Genomic DNA, 15,261 nt, shown 5'->3' on the forward strand with positions numbered 1-15,261 from the left:
AAATAAAAAATAAACACAGTATGGAAGTTATTAAAAACCAGCTAATCCAACCATCCAGATGCCCCAAAAATTCACTTCTTCAACACTAAGTGCTTATTTTGTGCAATGAATTGGGGAAAAGGTTGGCATCTCCTTTCCAATAAAAAAATATAGTACAAATAATCCATCTATTCCAAAGGATTTCCATTCCATTTTGAAGCTGATCTAATGAGAGAAAATTCTTCCATATGCTGAGCTGTAATTTGCTTCTCCATAAAGAAAAAGAATGAATCTAATCTAACCTTCATCCACATAGTTGTCTTCAAATATGTTCAAGACTGATAATGTGTTTACTTGTCAACATTTACAGGTAGTCCCCTACTTTCATATGTAATACAGCCCTTTAAATGTGCCTAAGAGTTGAATGTCCAGATTCAGACTTAAGGGACTTAAAATGTTAAAAAGTGACAAACTTGGGCGGGGGTGGGGGGGTAGAAATGCAGCTAAAATCACAAAGGATTAGTTTCCCTAATATACAAAGAACTCCCACAAATTACAAAGAAAAAACCAACATCTCTACAAGAGTTAAGGAACATGAGTTTTAGTTCACAGCAAAGGGAAAGACAGTACTTTTAAAAGATGCTCAATTTCACTTATACAAGAAAAACATATTAAAGCTTCATTGAGATACCATTTTTTCACCAGTCAGAAAGTTTAGTACCACATTGTGTTGGCAAAGATGCAAGCAGATAGTAATTCTAATACATTCTACTTTAAGGAATACATTCTATAAACTCATACACAAGCAATGATGAATGCACAAGGTTATTCACCATAGCAATGCAAATGACTGCAAAAGACTGGAAACAACACACATGTGTAACAGAGAATTGATTTTTTTAAAGTATACTATATCTTCTATATTCAAGAATCATAAGCTATTTCTTAACATTCTTGATAAGCAAATCTAGAGACAAAAGGATGGGCTTTCCAGTGACCTTAGAAGAATCTGACAGTTTGTGTTAAAAGTTCTTGAAGATACCATCTGAAACAGATGAACTTTTAAGGATGTTCTGAATAGCATTATTACAATTTGTGGCTGTTACCTGTGAGTGTAGAAGAACATGGTCAGGGAGGTAACCTAATCTATTTGCAGAGCAACAAACTACAAAAATCATCAGGTGAAAATGAGGAAAGAATGTTTACCTTTACAACTGTCAAATGTGCTAGCAAAAATAAAATATATTTTGAAAAGCATATTGCAAGAACAAATACTGATAGAGCCACTCTGGAATATTATGCTGCCATTAAATATGTATGACAAGTTTGTTAAATATTTTGTATAATGCTGAGCAAAAAAAGCAAAATATAGTTATATGGGGTTTTTTCTTCCTTGAGTCATCTTCAATGGTAAGTTATATGGTTTTATGTTGTATATAAAGATGACCTATTCTTTTATCAAAGCAAGATGAATTCCATTTAAAAATGTCTAGAAGGAAATACATAAAAATGTTAACAATGGTTGTCTCTGAGTAGCACTTCTTTCTTCCATTTTTCTGTACATCTCAATTTTCTATGATAAAAGATTTAGTACTTTTAAAATAGAAATTTTTAAAAAATGAATGATTCTGAATATGTTAGAAAAAATAAGAATCATAGCATCATATATACGAACAGAAAACTAAGTTTATTAATTTAATCTTTGTTCTGACAAATTTGGTGATTTTTAAAAACTCAACTGCAAAAAAAAGACTAGAAAATAAACGTTTTCTTTTCTTTTTTTTTTTTTTTTTTGAGACGGAGTCTTGCTCTGTCGCCCAGGCTGGAGTGCAATGGCCAGATCTCAGCTCACTGTAAGCTCCGCCTCCCGGGTTTACACCATTCTCCTGCCTCAGCCTCCCGAGTAGCTGGGACTACAGGTGCCCGCCACCTCGCCCGGCTCATTTTTTGTATTTTTTTTTTTTTTAGTAGAGACGGGGTTTTACCGTGCTAGCCAGGATGGTCTCGATCTCCTGACCTCGTGATCCGCCCGTCTCAGCCTCCCAAAGTGCTGGGATTACAGGCTTGAGCCACCATGCCCGGCCAACGTTTTCTTTTTTTTAAGATGGAATCTTGCTCTGTCAACCAGGCTGGAGTGCACTGGCCCAATCTTGGCTCACTGCAAACTCCGCCTCCCAGGTTCACACCATTCTCCTGCCTCAGCCTCCCGAGTTGCTGGGACTACAGGCGCCCGCCACCACAACCGGCAAATCTTTTGTATCTTTAGTAGAGATGGGGTTTCACCATGTTAGCCAGGATGGTCTTGATCAATCCTGACCTTGTGATCTGCCTGCCTCGGCCTCCCAAAGTGCTGGGATTACAGGCGTGAGCCACCGCCCGGCCAAAAATAAACATTTTCTAAACATAACAGTAACAGAACAAAGGAAATTAAGCTTTGATAAGAAAAAGAGACTTTTTCTCCCATGTTCAATAGTCTTGAGAAAAGAAATAATGCAAATTTTAGTTAAAATGTCACCCAAGAAAGTAACAAAAGGCCTCATAAAAAAAGAAACAGACTTTGTCTCTATTTCTTAATCATCTAACAGGAAGTAGTAGCAACTTTCAGTGCAAGCTACTCTCTTCTTTGATTTATAAATCAAACTCCCCCCAAAAATGGGTTATCGAAACTAACCTTGAAAAACTAATTTTTAAAAAGTAACTATACCTATCATGTTTTCAACTCTAGTTACACTAGAATTTTGCTTGTAAAAATAGTTAAATGTTAAAAAAAAAAAGAAAGAAAGAAAGAAAAAAGTGGCAATAACTACAACTCAATCTTGTTACCTCATTGTAATGTTGGCTACGCCTAGACTAAGTCAAGTGCAAGGTTACAGTTCCTTGGTAAAATAGAAAAGAAAAAGAAACAGCTGAGGTTAAGGGGAAAAGGTGGCATCTAGTTCATAAGAAGTCATATACCCTTTTCTTTTTTTTGATGGAGTTTCGCTCTTGTTGCCCACGCTGAAGTGCAAAGGCGCAATCTCTGCTCACTGCAATCTCCGCCTCCCAGGTTCAAGTGATTCTCCTGCCTCAGCCTCCCGAATAGCTGGGATTCAGATGCCCACACCTTTTTTTAATTATAATAAATCAGTATGTTATACTAATTGATACATTTTAATACTTATACCAAGAATTCCTTATAAACCCAATTTATCTTTAAATAAAGTATATAAATTCCATTGTTTCATAACTTAGCACAGATCTTCAAACCCACAATGATATTACTGTGAGAACAATATACTACCAAATGTACACTTAACCATAAATATTGTTGTATTCCCCATAAGGAGCTTAAGTGGATAGTAATTCAAGTTGCAATTACCAATAAGAGGCCCAAACTGATTTGTTTATATGTATCACAGATATTTTTGTTTCAAACAAAATGAAATGATTCTTTTTAAGTTTCAACAACAAATATAACCATTATCCCCATCCACAGATGACACTGCCTAGAAATAGCTGTAATGCATCACTACAGCAAGGCACTAGACGAGTACAAAAACACTGTAGTGTATACTAAAATCATCTCAGAACAACCAATAAAACAAAAATTTCATGTAGGGAGATCATGGAAGACCTTACTGAGAATATAAGATTTGAGCAGAGACTTGAGAGGGATAAGAAATAAGAAAACCTGCATATATTCAGGAGAAAAGCATTCTAATGATAGAAAACTGCAATGCAAAAATCCTATGAGGTAGGTGCATGTTCAGCATGTTTGAGGAATAGCAAGGAGGTCAGTATCACAAAATGGAGTGGGCAAGAGGGAAAGTGGCAGCAGATGGGAGTCAGACAGGGAGCCAAATGTTCAAGAGCGATGTGCTCAAGCCAATACTGGCTGGAGAGCAGATTGCTGTACATTCTAGAACTTTGAATCAGCCAGAGTGGGAGTAATTTTACCAGTAAAACAGGCAAATGCTACAAATCAGAACCTTTTCCCCTTCCAGAGAGCCAGTTTATCGTCACTACCTGTAGGCCCCTTGAAGAACTTTGTCTTTTACTGAGTGAGATCAGAAGCTACTGGATAAGTCTCCTCCTGCCTGACATCATCATTCCCACTGCTGAGTTATGACCACAGGTAAGAAAGAACAAAAGCAGGGAGACTAATTAGAAAGCTATTAATATTATCTAGGTGAGATACATTGTTAGCCTGAACCAAAGAACCAGTGGTGAAACAGTGAGAAGTAATCAACTCACTGTCTCACTACTGGCTCTTTCGTTCAGGCTCTGGATACAAAGAACTATTCTGATTTGGATCAGTATGTAGCAACAATTACTAAGCTTCCTATCTAGAAATCAGTATCTAACTCTAACCTAAACATGTCATTCCTGGTTCTGAATTAAGACTGTTAGTTGGATGTATAAAGTACTTCAAGAAGCTCAAATAACCAGGAGTCTTAGATGCACGTTACATATCTTCAGTTATTAAGGGTTCTATTATCATTTCAACTGATCAACATATACATGTATTGAACATCTATTATAAGACACTGCAGAGAACACAAGTAAAATCTGTAATCCAAGCCCCTTCCTCAAGGAGGTTACAATCTGAAGTTTAAACTAAAGCATCCGTATATAAAAAGATAGATTCAACACAATGAAAGTATAAAATGTGCGGCAGGGCGAAGGAGTATTCTATAAATTGGAAAGGAGGAGGAAGAAATCACTGAACAGATGGGACTTGAGCTGTGCCTTGAAGGATGGATAGAGTGAGATGATGAGAAATGAACAAACGGAACAAGTAAGGGCCTAATAGTCAGTGGATCTGCAAAATGAAAGGGCTAAGACAAAGGTGGGAATGCACTTGGTGATTAAGCAGTAATCTACTCATGGCATTTAGGAGCGTGGGGAGACAGAGGTTACAACTGGGAACTATGGAGACATATACCTGAACTCCTAATTTCATCACTTACTAGCTTGGGCAAGTTACATAGGACCTTCCTGTCTTTATTTCTTCAGCAGTAGAAATTATAGTACCTACTTTATAGGACTGGTGCACAGAATACATGAAATAAAATCATATATGTATGGTATGCCACACAACCTGAAAGTTAGTAAGCAGTCACTGGTTAGCAAAACCATTTCTGGCCTTTTCCAGCCCCAGCTCCGGACCCTGCAGCCGCCAAGATGTTGATGCCTAAGAAGAACCGGATTGCCATTTATGAACTCCTTTTTAAGGAGGGAGTCATGGTGGCCAAGAAGGATGTCCACATGCCTGAGCACCCGGAGCTGGCAGACAAGAATGTGCCCAACCTTCATGTCATGAAGACCACGTAGTCTCTCAAGTCCCGAGGCTACGTGAAGGAACAGTTTGCCTGGAAACATTTCTACTGGTACCTTACCAATGAGGGTATCCAGTATCTCTGTGATTACCTTCATCCGCCCCCGGAGATTGTGCCTGCCACCCTACACCGTAGCTGTCCAGAGACTGGCAGCCCTAGGCCTAAAGGTCTGGAGGGTGAGCGACCTGCAAGACTCACAAGAGGGGAAGCTGACAGAAATACCTACAGACAGAGTGCTGTGCCATCTGGTGCCGACAAGAAAGCCGAGGCTGGGGCTGGGTCAGCAACCGAATTCCAGTTTAGAGGCGGATTTGGTCGTGGACGTGGTCAGCCACCTCAGTAAAATTGGAGAAGATTCTTTTGCATTGAATAAACTTACAGCCAAAAAACCTTAAAAAAAAAAAAAAAATTACTGGCCAGGCACAGTGACTCATGCCTGTAATCCCAGGCCAAAGTGGGAGGATTGCTTGAGGCTAGGAGTGCAAGACCAGATGGGCAACCTAGTGAGACCTCGTCTCTCCAAAAAAAAAATTTTAATTAGATAGGTGTAGTATTTTGCACCTGTAGTCAGTCCCAGCTACTCAGGAGGCTGAAGTGGGAGGGTCACTTGAGGCCAGGAGCTCAAGACCAGCCTGTGTAACACGGCAAGACTCCCATCTCAATCAATCAACTAACCGATCAATAAAAATGATTGGGAAGTGGCAATGGTTAATGAGTACAATAATTAAAAGAATAAGACCTAGAATTTGATAGCACAACAGGGTGACTATAGTCAATAATAATTTAATTGTACATTTTAAAATAACTAAAAGAACATAATTGTATTGTCTGAAATACAAAGGATAAATGCTTGAGGTGATTTATCTTCAAGTCACTGGAAAAACCAAAAGTGACAATAAGAAAAGTCACAAAAAGGGCTTTGTTTGGGAAGAAGATTCTACATTCTGGTTATGTTAAGTGATACCTTAAAAGCCAAAAGAACATGTAAAATACACACACAACCAAGACTGCAGCTCACTCACTGATGTAACAATCAGTGGGAAGGAACACATACCAGCACTCACAAACACACGAATATTCCAAAGGCACAACTATTTGACTGAACATTCTTTACTGTAGTGAAAGAACAGATGAACGTTTTGACTTGGTGACCCAAAACAGACCAAAAAGAAAAGATGTCCTCCTTTGGGGCATCTCAAAAACCTGGTTACAATAAAAAGAGATCATTAACATCAGCTACTTTATTCTTCTTATAATACAAATAAGACTGTAAAGGTTCCAGTAACATAATGGTACCTTGATAATGCTATAATTCTGACAGCATATATTCTAAGATAAAAGGTTCATTTGTTCAACTGGTTCTCTATATATCCTGTAAATGTTAACAGTGAAATGTTGTGTTTTTTCCAGAATTGCTAATACTTTTAATACTTTTTGTATATACTTTCTGAATAACATGTAAATGAAAAAGTATAAACTTGATAATTTTTCACAAAATGAACCCACCCATGTAACCAATGCCTAAACCAAGAGACAGAACATTACTAGCACTCCAGGAGCCCCCTTCATACCCTCTGTCACTTTCCCCAAACCCCCAACAAGGGTAATCAATCTCCTGACTTCTGACACTATTGATTAGTTTTACCTGCTTTTGAACTTATATAAATGGAATCATGCACTGTTAGTGTCTGGCTTCTTTCGTTCATCATGTTATTTGTGAGAACCATGCATTTTTATATGTAGTTGTAACCTGTTCATTCTGATCACCGTTTAATACTCATTATGTGGTTATGTCACAAATTATATATTTATTCTACTGCTGATGGGCACTTGGAAAATTCCAGTTTGGACTATTAGTCCTGCCATGAACATTTCTGTCATGTCTTTTGGTGAATATAGACACATAATTCTGTTTTGTATAAATCTAGAAATGGAACTGCTGAGTCACAGGGCATGCATGTGTTCAACTTTTGTAAATAACTAATGAACTTTTAAGGAAAAACTATTTTTAAATCTTCATAGGGAAATATGAATGATTAATAGACTCATCAGAAAGTATGGACTCCAAAATTACTTTCAGTAGGGAAAAAACTTATTGACGTAGGATAGTTGATCCACATCATTCCCAAAGGAGGCAATTTACTTTAGAATATTTTCACCAGCAATTTAGCATATGACACTTAATAAGAGAAGTAACCAAATCCATCTTGCCCATTCTGAAACTGATGATGCTAAAATGTAGAAACAGGCCGGGCGCGGTGGCTCAAGCCTGTAATCCCAGCACTTTGGGAGGCCGAGACGGGCGGATCACGAGGTCAGGAGATCGAGACCATCCTGGCTAACACGGTGAAACCCCGTCTCTACTAAAAAGACAAAAAACTAGCCGGGCGAGGTGGCGGCGCCTGTAGTCCCAGCTACTCGGGAGGCTGAGGCAGGAGAATGGCGTGAACCCGGGAGGCGGAGCTTGCAGTGAGCTGAGATCTGGCCACTGCACTCCAGTCTGGGTGACAGAGCGAGACTCCGTCTCAAAAAAAAAATAAAATAAAATAAAATAAAATGTAGAAACAATTGAAAAGCCATTACTATCAATAAGATAAAGTAACAATTTTTTTCCCCAACATGTAACAGGAGAATATAAACACAAGTCCGAACTTTGCCTGTTGTACTCATTTAAATAGACTCTTGGAAACTGAAAGGGACTTCAGAACTAGCCTAACCTTCACGTGATCATATAAAGGTCTCCTATTTCAATGAACATGCTAATAAAAATTCCTTTAATCCAAGAACAGAAAAAGAATACTAGGCAAAAACTAAGCGAATCTGAATATAGTATGGACTTTAGTTAATAATAATGTATCAGGATTGGTTCATTAATTGTAACAAATGTACCAAAGTAATGTAAAATGTTAATAATAGAAGGTGAGGGATATATGGGAATTCTGTGTCTGATCTTTGCCATTTTTTTGTAAATCTAAAATTGTTCAAAAATAAATTTTTTTTTAAGTCCAATTAAAACTCTGCAACATAATCTGCAGATTGCAATACACCTGCTAAATTCCTTTCAAAATGCAATCCAGATGCACTTTTAAAGCTGTTAGACACACATACCCACATACACATACATAAATATACTTTCTATCTATGGTCTTAGATACATAGATATATGAGGAAAGCATTCTATCCATGCCAATTTTAGTGTTGCTCCTAGCTTCAAAATTATGAACAAGGCTCTAACTTCTTTTTTTATTCCATCTAAGCCAACCTTTCTGAGCATATACTATAAGCACTTAGTGACTCATTAAGAAGCAACCCCAGCCGGGCATGGTGGCTCACACCTATAATCCCAGCACTTTGGGAGGCCAAGGCAGGCAGATCACCTGAGGTCAGGAGTTTGAGACCAGCCTGGCCAAAGTGGTGAAACCCCGTCTCTACAAAAATTAACCAGGCATGGTGGTGGGTGCCTATAATCCCAGCTACTCAGGAAGCTGAGGTAGGAGAATTGCTTGAACTCGGGAGGCAGAGGTTGCAGTGAGCCGAGATCGTGCCATTGCACTCCAGCCTGGGCGACAGAGCGAGACTCTGTCTCAAAAAAAGAAGCAATCCCCTAGTTATCGTCAAACAATAAAAGCATCCAAATTCCAAGTAAGACCGATACTCTAACAACCATATCTTTGTGGTTTAAATCATTGAGTCTTTGCTTTTACTTCAGGGGCCAAAAAAAAAAAAAAAAGAGAGAGAGAGAGAAAGGAAATAGACTGTGTACCTTTCAACTAGTAGGGAAAACAAGCATCTCCTAATACGGTGTGAGACCTAGCAAAAGGAACCCTAGGAAAGGAAGCAGGAGACCTACCCTCTGGTTTCAGTAGTAGAACACTGATTTGCTCTGTGATCCTTGAATAACTCTCGTCCTCAATTTCCATTACCCTGACTGGTATTTTAACTATAATAATTCTTCCATGAATCTGGAGGTCCTTTCTTTCTTTCAAGGAACAGAGTCTTGCTCTGTCATCCAGGCTGGAGTACAATGGCGTGATCACAGCTCACTGCAGCCTCAAATTTCCTGGCTCAAGCGATCCTTTCACCTCAGCCTCCCAAGTAGCCATAACTACAGGGGCATGCTACCATGCCCAACTAATTATTTTTTTAAATGGGGCCTCACTATATTGCCCAAGCCGGTCAGGCACTCCTGGCCTCCAGTGATCCTCACACCTCAGCCTCCCAAAGTGTTCAGATTACATGTGTGAGTTACCATGCCCAGCCTATAAAACCTTTAGAGAATCCAATAATTGTAGTAACATCCTGCCACTGAATGAATGCCTATACCCAGTGAGAAAGCAAAAGAGAAAGAGAAACGAGAGTCAGTGTCAAAGAGGAAGAATAAATGAATGAAAGAAAAGAAAAGATAAAGAAGCTGGACTGCCATTATAGCTTTCCATTTCAGTAACCTTGTATTAGTAATCAATCATACCACTATACATACTGCAAATATTTACTTGCTAGTCAGCATTATGGCACAGGTCTTGGCTTTCCTGGTTTTCTCTTTAGAAGCCTATTTGAAAACAACTGTGGTTCTGGCAAGCTTATTTCTAAATACAATTTGAAGTCTGGTTCACTTATAGCAGCAGTTGGCAAACTTTTTCTTAAAGGGCCAAATAATAAATATTTCAGGCTTTATGGACAATATAGTCTCTGTTGTAACAACTAAACTCTGTCCTTATAGTGCCAGGGCAACCACAGACAATCTGTAAACAAATGGATATGTCTGTGTTGCAATAAAACTTTGTTTACAAAATCAAGCAACCATTTATGCTACAATTTGTCAAGGCCTGCTCTATAGTAACGGGGGCAGAAAAATCAACTGGCAATATAGATCACATGAGTTCACACCGAAATAAACTGTTCTGCTTGCAGGGAAAAAATGCTTATGAATCATGATCTTCACATACCTGCAAGTGTTCAAGTTTCCCCTGCGTGAACAGGTCACATCACCAATACCTAAGACAGAGCAGGAAAACTCTCCCTTACATGGTTGTTATGACATACAGGGGATGTGTTAATTTATATAGGCAAAATTTACAAGATGACCTGCAAAAGTAAGATACCAGGTTTTAGCAACTTTAATGATAAACATAGAAACCCATACCTGATTAACCTCAACCACTACTTCTTCCATATAATAAGCCGAATTAATTAAGATAAATGCCAAGGTAACTGGCTTTCCTAGGAGAGCTGCCCTGTTTCCATGCAATCTAGTCGGTTTACACCAGCAGACCCTTGGTCATCCATAACCTATTAAATTTCCAAGAGGCCAGAGTAACTGTTTGAGGTAGCACAGTTCTGATTTATTGGGGTTGTTTACCAATATGGTCTAATCAGGCTAAGATCAGATCTATTATCCCTTAGGGTGTACCATAGTAAAAATATTCTATTGTGCAACAGTCACCTCACTAAACTCATCCCCATGTTAGCTACCAAGTGTTCAATAGCAGGCTGGAGCAAAGAGCCAGCCCACAAGGATCAAGCAAGTGCCTTTTTAAAAACTAATCTTAAGAAGTTCCTCTACATGGCTTTGCAAAGCAAAAACCATGCCAAATAGTAAAAAAGGCACTTACTTGACTCCCACAGGCCAGCTCCACACTCTAGCAGCTAAGATGTCACTGGCATGGTACATGGAGAGTGAGGTGGAAACGATATCTTGCCAATCACTGTAGGAATGGTAGTGAAAGACCTAAAAGAATAGAAAAAAGTAAAGTAAATGTCAAAGGTAAAGGCCCTCTTGAGTCTGCTAATGTGGGTACCTCAGCATATAATGCCAAAGAAGAAAGAAAGTCTGAAAAGACCTTGTTTAAGTCATTCTTAGCCACTATTTATTTCAGTGACCCTTAGGACAAGAGAGCACTTTTTAAAAAAATGACTTGTAACCTAGAATAAATCCAGATTGACTGTAAGAAACTCTGAAATACTTTTTTCAGAAATAAAGTATTACATATTTGGGCAGGGCGCAGTGGTTCACACCTGTAATCCCAGCACTTTGGGAGGCCAAGGGGGGGTGGATCACCTGAGACTGGGAGTTCAAGACCAGCCTAACCAACATGGAGAAACCCTGTCTCTACTAAAAATACAAAATTTGCAGGGCATGGTGGTGCATGCCTGTAATCCCAGCCACTCGAGAGGCTGAGGAAGGAGAATTGCTTGAACCCGGGAGGCAGAGTTTGCGGAGAGCCAAGATTATGCCACTGCACTCCAGCCTGGGCAACAGGAGCAAAACTCTGTCTCAAAAAATAATAATAATAATAAATATTTGATAATCACATAAGCTCAACAAATATAAAAATTGGGAGTTAGCTGGCTGTGTTGGTGTGTGCCTATAGTCCCAACTATTCAAAAGGCCAAGTCAGGAGGACTGCTTGAACCCAGGAGGTCAAGGCCAGCCTGGGCCTGGGCAACAAGCAAGACCCCAACTCTAAAAAATGCTGGGGTGGTGGGGGGGGACTGAAGTAACAGCTTGTAAACCAATTTTTTTAGAAATATTTTTAGATTAAAGAAGAAAAAAATTGGCCATGCGTGGTAGCTCATGCCTCTAATCCCAGCACTTGGGAGTCCACGGTGGGCGAATCACGAGGTCAGGAGTTCGAGACCAGCCTGGCCAACATGGTGAAACCCCATCGCTACTAAAAATACAAAAATTAGCCGGGTGTAGTGGAGCGCACCTGTAATCCCAGCTACTCGGGAGGCTGAGGTAGGAGAACTACTTAAACCCGGGAGGCGGAGGTTGCAGTGAGCCAAGATCGTGCCATTGCACTCCAGCCTAGGCGACAGAGCGACACTCCAACACCATACACACACACACACACACACACACACACACACACACAAATGAAGAAAGAGGAAAAAAATTTTTCACCCTGTCTCTGTGCTTCCAGAATATAAAAAACTGACAGAACCTTAACAAATAATGAAGAAATAAGAAATATTTTTTAAATTAAAAAAGTCTTAGGCTATCCACTAGTTTCAGGCTTTCACTAGTTTCAGAAACAAGTTTACAAACTTTAGAAACCTTGGAGCACTAAATTTTTAAAAATTCTGGTTCATTTGCCAAGTCACACAACTCTTTGGTAGGGGTTCTGTTTGAAAATGATTGGAAATCATTCCAAAACAAGAAAAATATAAAAGGCCCTTTCACATACCACTATCTCCTCTCCCCATACCTATACTTTTCACAGGTAAAATAATTTGTGAAAATTATTACAGAAGTATAATTTGTGTAGTTAGCAAGAAAACCAGCACTAACAAGGCAGGCAGATCACCTGAGGTCAAGAGTTCAAGACCAGCCTGGCCAACATGGTGAAATCCCATCTCTACTAAAAATACTAAAATTAGCCGGGCCTGGTGGCAGGCATCTGTAATCCCAGCTACTCGGGAGACTGAGGCAGAAGAATCCCTTACACTTGGGAGGCGGAGGTTGCGGTGAGCCGAGATCGCGCCACTGCACTCCAGCCCAGGGAACAAGAGTGAGACTTCGTCTCAAAAAAAAAAAAAAGAAAAAAACAAAACTCTTCCATTACTGGAGGTCCATCCAGCACTCTTTCCCTTCAGAACCATGGAAGAAACAAACAGGCAACTAAGTTCTAATCATTCCTCAGGCACTGGAATCTATCAAATAAAAGAGGCAAAAGTATTTTTTCCTTCTAATTAAGTTTTAGCCAAAAGACTATTGTACCACCCCTAACTAAAATATGCTTAAAATTGGTCACCATTTGTAACAATCTTCAATTTGTACAGATCTCAAATAATTTCATGAGAATGGAAGATTCACTGTTAATAGCATATCTGGCCAGACTTATATCCTGGGTGCCTAACTAACATTTTAATTTTGGCTTGTGTTTGCTTGCCTTAGCTATAGTCCCTGGAAACCACCCAATTTATTAGTGTTTCCCTTGCTGCCTCAGCATTTCTCGTTGATGCACTATAGCAAATCATTTGGAGGGACAACCTGAATGAAGCTCTGCCCTGTGTACTCTGCAAAAATGCTCAAACCATTGCAAGAATGTTGGAAATGAAAGACAACAGCATGAAATTGAGAAGATAAAAAATGTTATCAGAGATTGTCTTTTTAAAACAACGACTTCAAAGTAAGAATATACAACATTGACTAATACATACAGATTATTAAAACAAATATTTATTTCATACCAACTACCTGTCTCAAAAAGTACGCCCCCTCATTTCTAGACCTTAATTTTCTTTTGCTTGCCCCATAAAACCATGACACAATTCAAGAACAGCCTTTTTACCATAAAAGGCGCACCTCCTTTTACAAAATAAAGCAGATAGTACCCAAATTGCAGATAATTCCAAACACACAGAAAAGAAACAATGAATTAATGCCAACAAATTTCCACCCACAGCTTTTCTGCACTTGAAAAATCTGAGAATTTTAGTAACCCAGGCTTTTGCTGCAGCAGCTCAATCCCCCATGAGTTCACTGTATTGTGGCAGATGCTGCTCTGCATTTCGTACAAGACATGTTCATCTGTGTAATAAAACATTCTTCTTCTCTGCCTTCTCTCAGGAAGTACAAAGGATTTTCCCAGGAATATGATAAACGAGGACATTACACACCAAAAAAGGAAAACTGGCTTTTTTGAAAGTCAAAACAGCATTCCTAGTCTAACTTTAAAAATGACATAATAAATTCCTCTTTCCTGTCCCCCAGAATATTCAGCAAAAAGTCTGTCAGTCAACAGAGGTTTAAATATATGAAATAGAGACAGAAATGCCAAAGTAGTTAAAAATGAATGAACCAGAACCACATGTATCAACTAAATAAGGTTTTTCTTGCTTTTTGTTTGTTTTTTTTTTAAGAAACACAGTCTTGGGCCGGGCACGGTGGCTCACGCCTATAATCCCAACACTTTGGGAGGCGAAGGCGGGCGGATCATGAGGTCAGGAGATGGAGACCATCCTGGTTAACACAGTGAAACCCCGTCTCTACTAAAAAATACAGAAAATTAGCCAGGAATGGTGGCGGGCGCCTGTAGTCTCAGCTACTCGGGAGGCTGAGGCAGGGGAATGGCATGAACCCGGGAGGCAGAGCTTGCAGTGAGAGGAGACCGCGCCACTGCACTCCAGCCTGGGCGACACAGTGAGACTCTGTCTCAAAAAAAAAAAAAAAAAAAAAGACAAGAAACACAGTCTTGCTCTATCCCCAGGCTGGAGTGCAATGGCCCAATTATAGTTCATTGTAACCTCAAACTACTGGCCTCAAGTAATCCTCCCACCTCAGCCTCCCAAAGTGCTGGTGTTACAAGTATGAGCCACTGTGCTGGCCTAATTTTTTTTAAGTATTAAGAGAAAAAAAAAAAAAAAAAAAGGCCAGGCGTAGTGGCTCATGCCTGTAATTGCAGCACTTTGGAAGGCAGAGGCAGGCAGATCACTTGAGGTCAAGAGTTCAAGACTAGCCTGGCCAACATGGCGAAACTCCGTGTCTACTGAAAATACAAAAATTAGCTGGGTGTGGTGGCGCATGCCTATAGTCCCAGATACTCAGGAGGCTAAGGCAGGAGAATCACTTGAAGCCAGGAAGCGGAGATCACAGTGAGTCGAGATCGCACCACTGCACTCCAGCCTGGGTGACAGAGGGAGACTCCATTCCAAAAAAAAAAAAAAAAAAAGATTTGCAGAAGGATACATACAGTGTAATACCTTTTTTTTTTTTTTTTTTTTTTGAGACAGAGTTTCGCTCTTGTTGCCCAGGTGGAGCACAATGGCATGATCTCGGCTCACTGCAACCTCTGCCTCCCAGGTTCAAGCAATTATCCTGCCTCAGCCTCTCAAAAAGATGGGATTACACACACACACACAGACATATATATATATAGAGAGAGAGAGAGAGAGAGCGCGCGCGCGAGAACGAGCGCAAAAAGATAAAGACACTCATGGGATGGTAAACACCAAATTTAAG

The 15,261-nt window shown here is 39.6% G+C and overlaps 1 protein-coding gene and 1 pseudogene across 3 annotated transcripts in view; one reads left to right on the forward strand and one right to left on the reverse strand.

Annotated features, from left to right (window-relative positions):
* Positions 1-15,261, reverse strand: part of MCU (mitochondrial calcium uniporter) — a 216,325-nt gene that overhangs the window by 182,017 nt on the left and 19,047 nt on the right. The window contains exons 2-3 of one of the 2 annotated variants that reach the window (XR_004060001.1): positions 10,910-11,025; positions 10,244-10,292 (exon numbers count right to left, since the gene is read on the reverse strand). The exons of the other annotated variant lie outside the window; for it this stretch is intronic. The gene's annotated coding sequence lies outside the window, so the exon portion shown is untranslated. The remainder of the gene's footprint in view (positions 1-10,243; positions 10,293-10,909; positions 11,026-15,261) is intronic. 2 annotated transcript variants of the gene reach the window in all.
* On the forward strand, positions 5,127-5,688 carry LOC104669948 (annotated as a pseudogene). The gene has a single exon (XR_004060002.1). The product of XR_004060002.1 is annotated as a 40S ribosomal protein S10 pseudogene (transcript).

Source organism: Rhinopithecus roxellana, chromosome 11 (genome assembly GCF_007565055.1).
Source record: "Rhinopithecus roxellana isolate Shanxi Qingling chromosome 11, ASM756505v1, whole genome shotgun sequence".
Classification (NCBI taxonomy): Eukaryota; Metazoa; Chordata; class Mammalia; order Primates; family Cercopithecidae; genus Rhinopithecus; species Rhinopithecus roxellana.